Source organism: Notamacropus eugenii, chromosome 3, assembly GCF_028372415.1.
Source record: "Notamacropus eugenii isolate mMacEug1 chromosome 3, mMacEug1.pri_v2, whole genome shotgun sequence".
NCBI lineage: Eukaryota > Metazoa > Chordata > Mammalia > Diprotodontia > Macropodidae > Notamacropus > Notamacropus eugenii.
In genome coordinates, this window is record NC_092874.1 from 401,471,332 (window position 1) to 401,488,284 (window position 16,953).

The 16,953-nt window shown below is 39.5% G+C and overlaps 1 protein-coding gene across 6 annotated transcripts in view; it reads left to right on the plus strand.

The window, feature by feature from the left end:
- The window catches only part of PALM2AKAP2 (PALM2 and AKAP2 fusion), a 536,456-nt gene that overhangs the window by 231,528 nt on the left and 287,975 nt on the right, over nt 1-16,953 (plus strand). The window lies entirely within an intron of this gene.

Here is a 16,953-nt window from a genome sequence, read left to right on the forward strand (position 1 = left end):
GGGAGAGGAAACTCCCATTATTCACTTCCCACAGCTGGCCCTTGCTCAATCACATCAAAGCAAAGAAATAAAGAAATGAATGAGGGATATAGTCTAATGAGGGGCTCTCCTGCAAAAGATTCAGCGAGCTGAGCAGTTTCCCATTTTTCAGCATTTAGGATTGGATGGAGGAAGGGGGTAATATTTTGAAGGCACTGATATACATTAATACATAAATGAATACATTAATTTAATAATTAATTAATTGCAACAATAATTAATACATTGTATGAACTCATTTATATGAATGAGACAAAGGGGAAACGTGGCAAATTTCTTGTTTTGGAAGATGTCATCCATAATTCTTATTTAGCAATTACTGGAGAATTATATGAAAATAATACCATTCAATTATAAAGCTAGAAAAATTGAAGGGTAAGAAAGGTAAAGGGCAAGCTAAGTGGCACAGTGGATTGAATGCTGAGCCTGGAATTAGGAAGACTCATCTTCATGAGTTCAGATTTGGCCTCAGATACTAGCTATGTGACCCTGGGCAAGTCACTTGAACTTGCTTGCCTCAGTTTCCTCATCTGTAAAATGAACTGGAGAAGGAAATGGCAAACCACTCACATTGCCCCATGGACAGCTTTGGTCTAACTTCATTCTGCCCCGCAATTGGAACTCTGTGTTCTCACAACCCACATCATTTCCCCACCTTCCATTAGCAACATCTTGTGAAATTTCCATTAAAATCAGGCCCACTTATATCCTGGAACTTTTACACAAGACTACCCTCCATCTCCCTTCACTGAAATCTAGCTTTTCCCAGATGCTCCTCTCCAACACTTCCCCTTTACTCCCACCCTCAAACCCCCACTTTTCATTGTTTCACTGAGAAAGGAAGATGGGTCAGCCAACTCTTTGCCCCTAAGTGCCACTGCCAAAGCACGCTGTTCCATTACCACCACACAGGAGTGCCTCTTCTGAGATCCATGCCTTCTGTTTATATCTTTTTCCACATCATCATGGCCATCACCTGTCAACCTGTCATACACTTAAGCCTCTCTCATTGACTTATGTCCATGGTTTTCAGTTTGTTCTCCATCCACCCTGTCACATGCTTTTATCCTCAATGAATTCAGTATGTGTTTTGGTGAGCTGACAACCTTGCTTCACAATTCCAATGACCACCTCCATTCTGATGCTTTTTTTCCTCATTCCACATGAGTATCCCACTGGCCTAGCTATACCATGAATTTCTTCATCTCATAGAAACCCTTTCCTTGTAAAATCTCAGATTCAAATCTCTCCCTTCTCCTCTCAGAGTTCTACTAAATCCTGTGGGGGGAACATCCCCATCAATAATTTTCTCATCTCTTCTCTTAGACTGCCAAATGCACCTCTATCAGATGTGATCATGACAGTTTAAGTTTAAATTCTGGGCCCCCAATCACAGAAAGGAAAAGACCTCCTTCCTCTTGATTAATGGCAGATTAACAGACTGTTAAGGGAGAAGGGCCTTTCATGGAATTATCTCAGTGCTGAGATTTATGTATGCTATTGATTGAGGATCACAGAGTTTCTATTTATAAGAGTTAAGCATTTCCATATCTCCTGTACATGTTATTGTTGTTCAGTACCTCTTACCCATTCTGCATGGAATTAGTGCTTAGCATGGGGCCTGGTACATAGTAGGTGCTTAATAAATGTTTATTGCATAATCAATTTATAGATCATTGAATTAAAAATTGGTAGGGATCTTAAAGATGATTGATATGGTGTAGTAAAGGGCATTGGAGATGGGTTGAAACCCCATCTCAGACATGTATTAACTGTGTCACCATGATGTAAAGCCAATGCGATACCCACAGCGTGGGTATGCAGGTCTATTTCCAGGTTAAATTTGCAAAATATAAACCATCTTCCTCAAAGACAAAACCAAAATATTTATTTAGATACCAGAAAACCAATTCCACCATGGTAATAAGGAAGTTTGTACATATTAGCAATAGGGGGAGGACTACCATCCCCAAGCCTTCCTTCCATCAGGCCTCCCCACAAACAAGCTCCCTTAGGCAAAATCACTTTCTCTCTCACTCATGCTAGCTGCTCTGCTCTATTCTGCCTTCTCTGTCTCAGCTCTACCTCTCTCTCTCTCCCCTCCTGCTCCACCCATTAGGCAAGCTTCTCCCACCATCAGCTCCCTGTGACTCAGGCTGTGGGCTGGGCCAAAGCTCAAAGCAGGTCACATGGGCCTATTAAGGGACAGGGAAGATCTTCAAATTCCATTACCATTACAGTTGGTCAAATCATTTAACCACTCTGTGCCTCAGTTTCCTCATCTGTAAAATGAAAGGGTTGGATTCGGTGATCTCCAAGGTACTGTCCAGCTCAAGTGGTGCTGTGAATAGAGAGCCGAACTGGGAGTCGAGAAGACCTCAGTTCAGATCTGGCATTGGAACTTACTAGCAGTGTGACCTTGTACAAGTCACTCAATCTCTGCTTGCCTCACTTTCCTCATCTGTAAAATGGGAATCCTAATAACATCTACCTCCCAGGGGTGTTGTGAGGATCATAGGAGACAATAACTGTAAAGAGCTTAACACAGTGCGTAGTGCTTAGTAAGCACTACATAAATGTGAGCTATGATGATAATGATGATTCCAACATGTTAATTTTTACACATGAAGAAATGAAACCAAGAGAGATGAAAGAATTTATCCATGTCACATAAATAGTTTGTGACAGAGCTTCCCCTGCACCAAAATTAAGATTTTTTTAACTTGACCAATTGATACCTTATTTCTCATTGAATATAAGGCATTTTCCCTTAAATTAAATATCCTTGCTCCAAAATTATGGAGCAAAGGTAAGAAAGAGTAAGATCAGTTTTCACATTGAGACATCAGCATCTTCGACCATATGTGCTTGTTTACATCCTATCCAACTTATATTTGTTTCCATGTAGGTTAGATGATTTAGGAGAAAGTCTCCTAAACTGCTTTAGGAGTCAAAAGTCTTAGGTTATAATAGCAACTCTGCCACATCTTGCTGTGTGACCTTGATCGGGTTCCCTGAGCTCTGTGGTCTCAGACTTCTCATCTGCAAGATTAGAAGATTAGAGGAAATTTTCTCTGAATTTCTCAACCTTAATAGTCTAGGATTCTAAACTCACCCTTAATGGATCATTGTTTTTAAGGCAATGATGAGCCATGGACTCAAAGGAGAATGGAACCTTCAGTGTATCCCCAGTGAAGAACTGGGTCAGGAAATCATGAATAATTGACCAGAATGGAACCTTGGAGATTATTTAGCCCAAAACTTTTTTTTATACATGAAGAAAAACAGCCCCGAGAGGAAGTCATTTGCATATGCTTAACCAGCTAGTAAGTGTCAAATTAGAACCTAGAACTAGTAAGTATAGAACTAGAACCTAGGTCTTACAACTCCAAGTCCACTATTTCTTTGATGATAGCACTCATAATCCAGTCACAATTCATGATGGTCAATTATTGATAGCTTTTTTTTCATTGTTACCCATCTGAGAATAATATTCTTACTCAGAGATATATACTTGGGATTGGGCATCCAGTAACTACAAAGATGTAGTTATTCAAGGTGCCAACATGTATAAGGGCCCATTCTTCCATACAGCAGTCCTTAGGCTTATCATCCCTGTGCTATATGGCTACCCAGGACTCCAGACCAAGATTTCCATTGTAATTTCATGCCTCTCTTTCGTATCTCATCTACTCCTTACTTGCTACTTTCCCTATTCCGTTTCCAGGGTGCTAGGGGACAAAAGTTGAGCGTCATCAGTCATGTCATGGGGATACTGGACTCTGTGGCCATAGATTGCCCCCTTTACCTGGTGGGGCCACACCCTATTGAGACTTGTGCCACACCTTTCACTGGAGATTCCCAGATTCAACGGCAATATAGGTGGATGCCAACCAAATTGAGATCTTAAGGCCTCCCTGAAGCCTGGTGAATTCTCTGCCTCTGTTGGCATTCAACTGAATCTGTTCAGAGTTCCCACTTGAGCGTCTATTCTCATATTTTTGGTAATTCATCTATGCTAAACTCAGACCAGCAATGAAAATGAAAAAGAACCAGGTGCTCTTAATCTTTTTGTGTGTGTTATGGAGCCCTCAAAAGAATGTTTTTTCAAGGCTTCAAATATATAGGTTCCAGAGGAAACGGATGACACTGAAAATAGTTATCAGTATACATATTTGAAGTTCACAAACCCTCGGTTAAGAATCCCTGAGCTAGAAGGTAGAAAAAACTAAGAACAATGCTGGTAATAATAGTATCTTACATATCTATAGTATACTACGATTTTTAAAGTGCTTTCACACGTATTAGTTCTCTCACTTCCCCTAAAACTAAACTCCACAAGATAAGGTAGGTTGCATTATCTCTTTTTAATAGATGAGGAGAGAAAGACCCAGGTTCAACCAGCAAACCTCTGCTTAACCTTCCAGTGCTCTCTAAACAGCCGAGCAGGGAGTGGCTGATCTGCTTTGGCAGAGGGAGTTCTCTCATCCTAGAACTCCCTGAGCCTATAAAATGACAGATCTGGTCTGAAAAGATAAACAAATAGATGAAGAAACTGAAGCCCAGAGAGGTTAGGTAATATGTCTAGCAGGTGACCACATGAGAACTAGAATTCAGTTCTAATGCCGCTACAGTATGTGCGGCCTGGTTGCCCCAGTCCTTAAGAATGTCAGAAACACTCTGTAGCATCCTAAATCTGAGTAGTGTGATTTTCTTTTGGAACACTGGGCAGCTTTCCATGGTGGGAGTTAAAGGAAGAAAAAGCAAACATTAGGGTATTACTCACACACACACCCTCATCCTTCCCATGCCCCCAAGAGCACTGTCTCACACACACAATCCACAAGTTTAATTACAACTCTCTTTCCACCTCTTGCTTCTCCAGATCTCTATCGGGATACAAATAACAGGATCTAGCTTGGGGTTTAATTGTTGGCATCTGCCAAGGGAACCACAATCCTTTTGGCAAATGTACCATAATTTATTATTGAGCTGATTCACTCACTACTAAGCAAAGCAAGCAGCAGATTATTCTACAGAACAGGACCCTGAGGAGGTAGTCTCTGCCCAGCGAAATGCAGACTGGCATGCACATGCCTACATGCATGTATACATACAGTATATTGATAAACCTACAACAAACAAATTCATTCAACAAGCATTTATGAATTAAAGAAAGAAAAGGGAAGAAAGAGAAAAAAGCACAAAAAGAGAGAAAGAAAGAAACATTAAGTATCTCTTAGGGGTTTGTACTGTGCTAGGCACTAGGGATATAAAGAACAAAAAATAAATTCAAGTCTCGTGTCAAGGAGCTTACATTCTATTGGTAGGCGCTAAAAACTTTTTGAGGATATTTTTGAGGCTGAGAGGAGAATGTTTGTTTATTTCTTTGTTGGGCAGGGAATTTTCCTCATTGAACCTAGCACTTGTTTTGACTTTCCAACATATGGACAAAATCCATTTATAAATGTTGATTTATCACTAACGTATTCAGATTCTTCAGAATGCAAAGTATTTTTTCTTCCTACCACTGAGCTGTTAATGAGGCTCCATGCTTGTGATTAGCAACTGCCCTGAATAACCAGAATACTTCTGAAAAACATAAAAGGTACCCTATCTTATTTTCCTTCAAGTAGCACAAGCTATTCTGAAGGATCTTATTTTGACATACTTACTGATAAGTTAGATGACCATCCTTCTTGACTACCCACTATAAAATTCCAGTTCAAGATCAGAGTAGAGGCTGGAGTTAAGAGCTTTTCACCAGCCCTATCAGCATCTTGTAGTCTAGTGGTATGTACAAAAAAATCTAATTTTTCCCTACCTCAGCTTCTAGTGTATGTATGTGTCTACACATATGTATGCATGTGTGCATACATATATGTGCATGTACACACACACAGCTAGGTAGTGCAATGGATAGATCACTGGGCTGGAAATCTGAAAGACTCATCTTCCTGAGTTCAAATCCAGCCTCCAACACTTAGTAGCTGTATGACTCTGGGCAAGCCACTTAACCCTGTTTCCCTCAGTTTCCTTATCTGTAAAATGAGCTGGAGAAGCCTAGAGAGGTTAAGCCACTCTGCAGCATCCTAAATCTGAGTCATGCAATTTTCTTTTGGAGTGCTGAGGCACCTTTCCCTTCTCGGAGTTAGAAGAGGAAAAAGTAAATCACTCTGGTGTCTTTGCCAAGAAAACCCTAAATGGGGTCACCAAGAGTCAAATGTGACTAAAGCAACTGAACAGTAACAACGGCATGGCATCCTGAAGATTTGAAGATGACATGGAGAGTCTAAAGAAAGAAAAGGCAAATACATTTAAAGTAAAAGGCAAAACTAAATGCTGAGACTACACAAAACCAGAGTGTTGCACTAATTATCATTTTAAGAGAATCAAGACATTGAAGCTCATTTCAAGGAAACTGACCTTCTCCTGATGGAGAGGAGTACTTCATTTCCTGTCGACAGTTAAATGTTGTCTTCTCCAGAAGTTTAGAAAATTGCTACTGTCTACAGTCACTTCCAATGATGGTACACCGGTGTCTAGGAGAAAGCTACCAAGTCAGACACCCCACCCCCCATATAATATTAGCACAACGAATTCAGTTTAAAAAATTCATGGAGAACCCAGATAATGAAGAAGCTAATAGCCAACCTCAGGACAAAGAAGGAATGAAAGATTCATATATGTAAAGACAAACTAGATTTAAAAAGGTATAATCTGATGACAGCTGATGCATACTCACACTGACTTGGCTTATGAACTTGAAAAGGTAGGGTAATGATGCCCAAGGCTACTGGTATGACAGAGGGGGACTTGCTAGCAAGCGGTACACTGGAAGGATGATAATTCCCTCGGTGACATAACTCCGAATTGTCAAAATAAATAACAGGAAGAAACTCAATAAAAACAGTAATTCTCCTAAAAGTCAATCATGAGTTATCTAGCTAAGGGATGTTCTGCTCATTTTATATTTATAAAGTTGCCATAGACTCAGACTTCTCCTGGTTACCAGGGTTGAAGGACCATTATTATGAAGCAAACTCTGGAAAGTCATTAGCCAGCACTTCTAGGGATAGCAGGCAATGCTGATCCATCTACAACCCTCTAAGAAGAAAAAAATATAGGGGGGGAGGCAAATTGTCCTAATGATCAGTGCTCAGGTCCAAATTACAAGGTGATAAGGCTGTGGAAATGACTTATATAAAGACAAAAATGAAACTGACCTTGATCTCAAGGTATTTATATTTTATTGGGGTAGAGACTCTTAAACAGGGATCTGTGGATAGATTTCAGGGATCCCATGAAATTAGATAGGGAAAATAATTACATCTTTATGTAATATATATGTGCATGTATATATACACACATATAGGCACATGTATTTATACATATATAATATGTATATTATGTATATATGTATGTTATATGTATATATTATATGTATATTATAGGTATATATACCTATAATATAGATTGATAGATCGATAGACAACCTCTAACTGAAACATTATATTTTCTTCAATTATTTCAAAATATTCTTCTGAGAATGGATGTATATGTTTCAGCAGACTGCCAGAGGGGGTCTTTGACACCACAAAAGGTTAACAATCCCTTTACTAAGGAGAAAGGAACAATATATACTCTACACATATAAATATGTTCTACCCCAGTGGTGTCAAAACTAAAATAGAAGTAGATCCCTGCTGGCCTGAAACAGTGACTTAGGAAACCTCACATTAACATGATCTATGTTGTATTGCATTCTTATTTATTTTGTCAAACATTTCCCAATTACGTTTTAATCTGGTTATGGAAATGTTGTAAGAGGCTTGTAGGTCCCAAATTTGACACTTCTGTTCTACCTACAAGTATTTTTGTTGTTCAGTCATGTCTGACTCTTCATGACTATATTGTCCTTGAGGTTTTCTTGGCAAAGGTACTGGAATGGATTGCTGTTTCCTTCTCCAGTGGATCACCCTTTGAAGAATTCTCCACTATGACCTTGTCAGTCTTGGGTAACCCTGCATAGCATAGCACATAGTTTAATGAAGCCCCTCTGCCATGACAAGGCAGTGATCCAAGAGGGAACACACAAGTACAGAAAGCACTAATTACTTGGGGAATCAGGAAAGACTTGGAATATGAGACCACACCTGAGTCACACCTCAAAAGAATTTCAGAAGTTTGAGAAGTAAAGGTGAGGAAGGAGAGCATTCCAGAGTTGAGGAATTTGCTGTACAAAGCCAAAGAATGTCACGTACTGAGAATACACAAAGGTGAGTCAAAGGAAGCCAAATTAGAATAGGCAGGCAGGAGCTGTATTGTGGAATATGTATGTGTGTGTGTGTGTGTGTATGTGTGTACACATTCATATATAATATGCATGTTATATAATATATAACAGGCCAAGGATTTCGTATGTTTTTCCTTGAGGCCAACGGGAGCAATGGACAGAGAGAGTTATAAGTTTAGTGTTGTTTATTAAAGTACAGGTGGAAATGAGTAGTTCCATGTTCCATTCCCTCTAACCCTAAAGTGGCAACCCCATTTAATATAGCTGACCTGGAATGCTAACTTCCTGCTATTCCCAGTGAGATATAGCTCCCACAAATGAGAGGTTTATAACCAAAAACATAAAAGCAGGACATTGTTTCAATACTGAGTCAGCTAACCACCCCGTCCCCCCATAACCAAAGGGTCTTTATTTCCCAAAAGAAACCTAGATAGAAAATTTCTGAGAGTGTCTGAAGAAAACGTAAAGTTTCAGTTAGAGATTATCTATCAATCTGTCAATCTATCTATACTGTAGATAATATATAAATATATATATATGTGTGTGTGTGTGTGTGTGTGCGTGTCATATTTTTGTCATATCTCTTGAAAGAAGGTACCCCAGGGGAAAATGGGGGATTGGAAGAAACTTCAAGTAACTGTTCTTTACCCTGGAAGGGGACCACATGAGCTGAGAGAAGCTAATTCCCGGGAAACAGAAGCTTAAGCAGAAAAGTAAAACTGAAAGCCTGAGTACTTGACTATCGTACTGGCAGCCAGTGGAGTCATCCACTAATCCATTTCCCAAGGCAGGCTGCAACTCCTTAGAACACTTTCTGACTTCATTCATTTCTCTGAATAAAAAAATTTGGCCAACCTGTTTATGAGAAGACTCTCCAAACTTAGTGATAATGGTTCCTGAAAAACAAACATTTCACCAGCCTATGCTCAAAGCCTTTTCAGCTGGGTGGGACCTACCATCTGGGACCAAAGCTGCCCTCAAGAACCCAGCCAGGCTCACTCCAACACAATGATGAGCCATCATAGTAGGATTGTACCACATATCTACTGAGCTAGAGCACCCTGTAACTACCCCAGCATCTTGGAATTGGAATGCTGCCAGAGGGTATATATGCTGTGAAATCTGTCTATATGATAGCATAGCTTAAGTATAAAGAACTGACCCAAGGTGATTTTTATTTTTGGTGCTTGGTGAAAAGGCAGTGAAACACATCCCTGGAATCATCTCTTTCTACTGGATCCATGATATGTACCATAATATTGCTCATATTTGGGGCCAAGCCAAGACATCAGGACAGTCACCTCAGAGGCTTTCTTTTTTCAAATTCTTCATCTTCTTTACTGACTTTCCAGCAGTGTGATATACAAGAAAGAATGATAGATGCTTTTGAAGTTGCAAAACAGAATGAGGAGAAGGGAGGCCATAATATGACTTTATACTTGCAATGAGAAAGGATTACAGTTGGTTCAGAATGGTAACCACACTGCTTGTTTCTATAGTTATAGGAAAGGACCCGAGAGACCAAATCCACCCCTTCATTTTATAGGTAAAGAAACTGAAGGCCAGAGACGTGAAGTGACTTGCCCCAGGACACGTAGCTAGAAAGTATCTAAGGCGTTTACTAAGGATGACCAAGTCTAAGGATCCAAGCTTAGGTCCTCCTGATTCCAGATTTGGGCCACCTAACTGGCAAAAATCACCAACACAATCAGAAATGCCTATCAATAGAACTCTTGCCTCCCCACAATTATTATTTAGCCCTAGGATAAAAGAAAAAGTCAGATTGTTTTCATAACAGACCAATTCAGCCAACTTGTGGCATAGGACATAGGCTGAGTCAGAAAACTTGAGTTTGAATAGGATAATTAATCACTATTTAACTATGGGTAAATGTCTTAATCTCCCAAAGCTCAGTCTTTGTATCTATAACATAATGATAATAATACTTGCATGTTTTTAATAATAATAATTCTTGCTCTGACAGGATTATTGTGAGAAAAACACTGTCCACTCTCTCACCATTAGAATATGAGCTCCTTGAGAACAGTGACTGATTGACTTTTCTCTTCATATCCCCAGCATTTAGCACAGTTACCCATAGTAAGCATATAATAAATGCTTTACTCATCTTTAAATACGAGGGTTAGGTTTTTTTAGGTTGGCATATTGAGGTTTGGTAGGATTTTAAAGACCATTTGGCCTTGCATGTGAACTTTGACCAGTGAATTAAGCCCATATACATACAGCAGTTCACCTTTCCCCCAATAGCCTTTTCCATTTTCTTTCAGCTCTGGAGAAATTAATTAAACAAGCTAGAGCTAGGCTATTATGCATATTTGCTACGTAATCCCAGAGACTAAATTAACCTTTAGCATAAATTGCTTATCTTTCTGATACTTTATTTTTAGCACTGAAAATGTCTATTTGGCTTCTCAAGGCATACTGCAATTATCCCTGGTTCTTGATCTTTGGAATCTGGGATTTTAGTCAGGAAAATCAAAAGCAATGACATTTCCTTTCCTGTTGGGAGAGCCTGTCAATCCCAGGACCACTTGTTTTGGGGGCAGCTGTTCAGCGTTGGAGAACAGATTTCATGAAATTAGACAGTCATCTGTAGACCTCTCTAAGGACAGATTTTAGGGGATTCTTGACCTTGGATTGAAATTTAGCGTCTTATTCAATTATTTTTACACATTCTTTGTGGGAAAGGATTGGACAGCCCTTTACCAGATTACCAAAAGGGTCCATGACATAAAAAGTTAACCCCTGATCTAATCCAATGTATTCCACCAAGATTTGACCCAGGATCCCGGTTCCATAGATTCATTTATATAATGATATTATTTAAATACAAGGTATTTGTCCCTACATAAACTATGCACTTTATCCCCACTCCATTTTTTGGAAAAAAGTTTTTATTACAGTTATCTTGAAGGTTTTTGTTTCTTTGCTTTTATCTTCTCTCTTCCGTCTCAGTTTCTAACTATCACTGACCCATATCTCTAAAACCTTAACTGTGCTTGGGAGATGAGATAGACATGTTGAACCTGGAAATATCCTGGAGGGATAGTGAGGGTTTCCAAAATGCTTTCCTAAGCTATCAGGCTGAGATCTAATTCTGAGGGGTTTTTTCTTAAAAAACAACAACAAAAGGAAGGAAGCAAGCATTTATTAAGCACCTACTGTGTGCTGGGCATTGTGTGAAGGATTTTACAAATATTTCATTTTATCCTCACAATAACCCTTAGAGGTAAATACTGTTATTATTTCCCCGCTCCCCCATTTAACAGTTGAGGAAACTAAGGTAGACATAAATTAAGTGACTTCCCCAGGATCTCACAGTTAGTTAATGTCTGAGGCCAGATTTGAACTCAGCTTTTTCTGACTCCAGGTCCTGCTCTCTACTGCTCCACCTGTTACTGTACCTAGGTAGTACTGTTGTTATTCAGTCATATCCTACTCTCCATAACCCCATTTGAGGTTTTCTTGGCAAAGATACTGGAGTGCTTTGCCATTTCTTTCTCCAGAGGATCAAGGCAAACTGAGATTAAATGACTTGCCCAGGGTCATACAGCTAGTAAATGTCTGAGGCCAGATTTGAAGGTCTTCTTGACCCCAGGCCCAGTGCTCTGTGCCCACCTGGCTGCTTCTTAGATGATACTACCAGTGCCCATTAACACTACTACTATACTACTTTATGTTAGAGAAAATCAGAATGGTATAGGGGAACAGAGATGCTCCCTTATAGTGAAGATGATCTGAATTTAAAAGTCATTTAATGTCTCTGTGTCCAGTACAGCTTTCTGAGGCTATAAGTTGTAAATAAAATCCCAGTGTGTATTGGTAGAAGGAGTTTGGTTGTAAGACTGGGAGTGGAATCACAGGTTCAATCCTAGATACCATAGATACCTACTAAGTGATACAGTGGATAGAGAACCAGACATGAAGTCAGGAAAATTTAAATCTAAATCTGAACTTAGATACTTGAGAACTGTGGGACCCTGGTCAAGTCACTTCATCTCTGTCTGCTTCAGTTTCCTCCTCTGTAAAGCAGAGATAATAATAGCACCCACCTCCTGTCATGAGGACTGTCATGAGGCTGAAATAAAAGAATATATGTAAAGTGCTTTGCAAATCTTAAAGCAACATATGAACGAGACCTATCCTTATTCCCAAAAGGTGTAGCCTGGAAGGGCTCTTACACATAATCTATCTCAACTCCTTCATCTAACAGTAAAAGAAACAGCTGACGGAGGCTGGTGGAGGCCTCAAAGCTGGCCCACTGTACCCACTGGTGCCACAAAGTCCCAGTTGCCAACCTGTCCTGATGCCTTGCCTAGACACTGTCTGCCCTGAGCTGCACTTTCCTCTCACCTGAGTGAAACAGACCTTTCCTGCAGTCCTTCTAAGTTGTCTCAGGCAAGAAAATTGTTTCACCTCATCCTTTTATAGATTCTGCTTCTTTAGAATTCATTTTGAGGAGTTTTTTAAAGTTGTTTGGAGGGGATTTTAGGAGAGCTCAGACAAGCTCCTGCCTTGTCCCTATTATTTCGGCTCTGCGTCTAAATTTTTAAACGAAGTTCAAAAGAATAAACTTCATTTATTACAGAAGGTTTACGTATGTGGAATGCACCATTTTCAGGCAATGCTAGAGGAATGGGGTAGTACTATATCACAGTCATAATCAAAGGCAATAGATCAACGTAAAAGATACAGAACAAGTAAAAACCTGGACTAAATGCTCACCTTTCTTCTTGTTGTTCAGTCATGTCCAATGGGACTCCATTTGAAGCTGTCTTGGCAAAGATACCAGAGTAGTTTCCCATTTCCTTCTCCAGTTCATTTTATAGATGAGAAAACGGAAACAAACAGAGTTAAGTGATTTGCCCGGGGTCACATAGCTGGTAAGTGTCTGAGGCCAGATTTGAACTCAGGAAGAGGAGTCTTCCTTACTTGACGCTTGGCACTCTACCCACTGTAACACCTAACTTGCTCTTACCTTTCTTATCCCTACATTTTTATGACTTTACAATATCATGGCATTGTTTTCACATCATTCTGCAACAGTTGCTAAATGATAGCTATGAGTGACATCTTTAAAAACAAGAAATCTGCTAGGTCTCCCTTTTGGTCTCATTCATGCAAAGAAATTCACACAAGTTCATGTCATACCTACGCTGATTAGAGTGTTGACTAAGATCCCTGCCAGTGCTCTTGGAGTAAGAAAGACAAGACAAAGGGAGTTGAACATACCTCAAATTGACCACACCTAGCTGTGTATGAAGTCTCTACTCCCATACTCTGATACCTCGAGAAAGAAGGGAGGGAGCTGCTAAATGTTTGTGGTTGGATTGAGTTCTTGTCATTGGGGGTACTCAGCTGCTAAGACTATCCTCAAATGACCTCTGCTCTTGCTCTGAGATATAGCCTACTATCATGCCTTGAGACTTCCACAAAACAAACTTTGGACTTTCAGGAACAATTTTGAGTTTTTCCTGAGGAACAGTAGCTGCCACTGTATCAGTTCTTCCCTCATCCCACTGGTAGAATATTGAGAATACAGAGATATAATTCATCTCTCTAGACTAGTGGTTCTTAGCTTGAGATGCATGAACTTTAATAAAAAAAATTTTTTTGATAAAAATATTTCAATGTAATTGGTTTCCTTTGTAAACCCATATGTTTTATTTGAGGCAGCTAGTTGGCACAGTACTAGACTTAAAGTCAGGAAAGCTTGCGCTTAGATCTTGCCTCCTACACTAGCTGTGTAGCCTTAGGTTTCATCATCTGTAAAATGGAGATTATAATAGCACCTATCTCACAAGGTTGTCATGAAAATCAACTGAGATATATTAATATATGCATATTAATAAATAATTATTATATAATAATTTTTGTATATTAATACATAATAGATATGTGTCTATGAACACATAAAGTACTTTGCAAACCTTAAGGCACTATACAGATGATAGCTATTATTTTTATTGCTATTATCCATTGTGTTATTATTTATAAAATCATTATTCTGAAGAGAAGTCAATGACACACACATACAAAAGCTAAGTACTCTTGCTTTAGACATTATTTTCTATTTTAGCTAAAAATGAATTATGCTTTGAATGAAGGTTATGTATATGAAAGTAATCAAAGGGAAATTCCATCCATTCATCGCTCCCTATTCATTCATTCAACATACATATACTAAGTACTGTGTGGGAGGCACTATGCTAGTTACTGCAAGAGGATACAGAGAAAGTAGTCTTCTCCTCACAGAGGTGGTTGTTGTTGTTGCGTTAGTCCTTTGTTGCCAAAGAAGACCGTGCCATCAGAGAAATAATGACATGACTTGCACATGACTTTGTTTTGAGTGAGGGAGGGCTGTGCAGGTCACCAGCCTCATTCCTCCCACCCCCCAGCCATCTGGATCCAGTGGCCAGATATTTATCAGGATGACTGGAGATGGCCCAGGATGCAATGGGAGACCTTGGCCTCTTGTGGCCAAGGCCTATTTGGTACTCACTTGGGGTGAGGTAACACCCATTCAATGAATAGGCCTCTTTAAGAAGTAGTCAGAAGATGGCCTCTTTAGTGAGGCAAAGAAAGAAAACTAAATCAGGCCAGGAGGAAAACAGCAACAGTTACTATTGATAATCACTCTTAAGCCAGGAGGGTCCAGAAAACAGCCCTTAAGTGGAGCTTGTCAAGTATAGGTCTAGAAAAAGTTTCTAAAGGAGTTCAAGGCTCTCTGGACCAGCCCACTGTGTTTCAGATGAAGCTACTTGACTACCTCCCAGTCTAGGCTGGTGAATGCCAGAGATCTACGGTTTTACCACTGGAGAGCCCAGAAGCCCCCAGAGTTTTCTCATTAAGTCAACAAGTAATTTATTCAGTGCCTATACTTTGTCAGGTCTTGGGGATAAGAAGTCTCATACCTGCCCTCAAGGAGCTCACAATCTATTGGAAGAAGCAACATGTACATAGAGAGGTCTACAGGAAAGAAGGGGTTTAGGTGGGAGGAGGGAGCTGGCAGCTCCCGGGTCAGGAGGGGCCTCATGGAGAAGGTGGAACTTGAGCTGAGGTTTCAGGAAAAGGAAGGACTTTAAGAGGCAGAGAGGAGGAGGGAGTGAGGGGAAAGCAGCACACAAGCTAAGGGCTGTTGCTGGCACCACATTTAGTCCAATGGGGAAGATAAAATGACCTTTCCTATGCCCCTAGCTGTTACTGCCTGCCCTTCTGAGATCAGCTTCCATATACTCTGCATATATCTTCTATGTGTCTAGCTATTTATATATTTTCTCCCCCATTAGAATGTGTTTTCCTTGATGGTAGGTACTGTTTTTACTTTTCTTTGTATTCTCAGCAATTTGTAATAATAATTAATAATAACAGCTCACATTTATCTAGAACTTTAAGGTTTACAAAATACTTTACAAATATTATCTCATTTTTTAGCGTAGTTTCTGGTACATAGTTAGGGATAGAGGTAGAGTCTCTAGTGATTTCATTTACACAGAAAATTCTCAAATGAGGAATCTTCCTCTACCAATGCAGACCACAGCCTTCTATTATGGTTTTAGAGCACTGAGAGATTAATTGGCTTGATCAGGGTCACAGAGAAAATATGCATCAGAGGGAAGACCAGCTCTGTTTCCACTCTACCAAGGTGCCTCTGGCATGTAGTAAACACTTCATAAATGCTTGTTGATTGAGGGATTAATTGCTGAGACATATTTTTTTTAAAAAAAAAATTAGAATGTGAACCTGAAAATAAAAAGGTATAAGGTAACTTCTGAACTTGGAAAGATTATTTCTAGTTAGGAAAATCAAGGAAGACTTTGTAAAGGAGATGGCATTTAACCTGGACTCCAATCATAATAAGAACTCAACTTCACAGTTTACAAAGTTCTTGCAGCAGAGTTCCTTCTACTCTTTTGAGTTAGGAAGTACAGGCATTATTAACCTCATTTCATAAAGAAAGAAAAACTTGGAAATATCATATGACTTACCCAAGTCACTATCACTAATAAATGGCAGAGACTTGAAACCAAGTCTTCCAACTGCAAGTACTGACCTCTCTCTATTACTCCATACAGCCTTGAGGGATGATACAAATTAGACAAGCATAGCTTGAGGACACACCAAGGAGAGGGAACAGGATCAGGCATTACAGCATGTTTGAGATGCATCCAACCAAATACAAAAACATCTGATTTTTTCCCCCAACTAACAAAATCCCACTCTTTATTATTTTAACTTGTAATTAGAATATTTGTAATCTGGACTCAGTGAACCCTATTTTTGCCAGTATAAATCACTATAACATAGTATGTTGTTGTTCCTAGGGCCAAAACATGTCTCTGTCTGCAAATGGAATGAGCTTCTTCAGACTATTAGACTGGTACTTGGATGATAGCCACACATTCCATACTCACAACCTTCCCCATCTGATAGGACCTGTCTGAGTTTATGTTCTACTGACATAGTCTTTAAGATTCAATATCTCTCATGATGGAAAATGCTATCCACATCCAGAGAAAGTACTGTGGAGTCTGAATGCAGATTGAAGCATACTATTTTCTTTTTTTGTTTGTTTTTTTTTTCTTTCTCCTGACTTT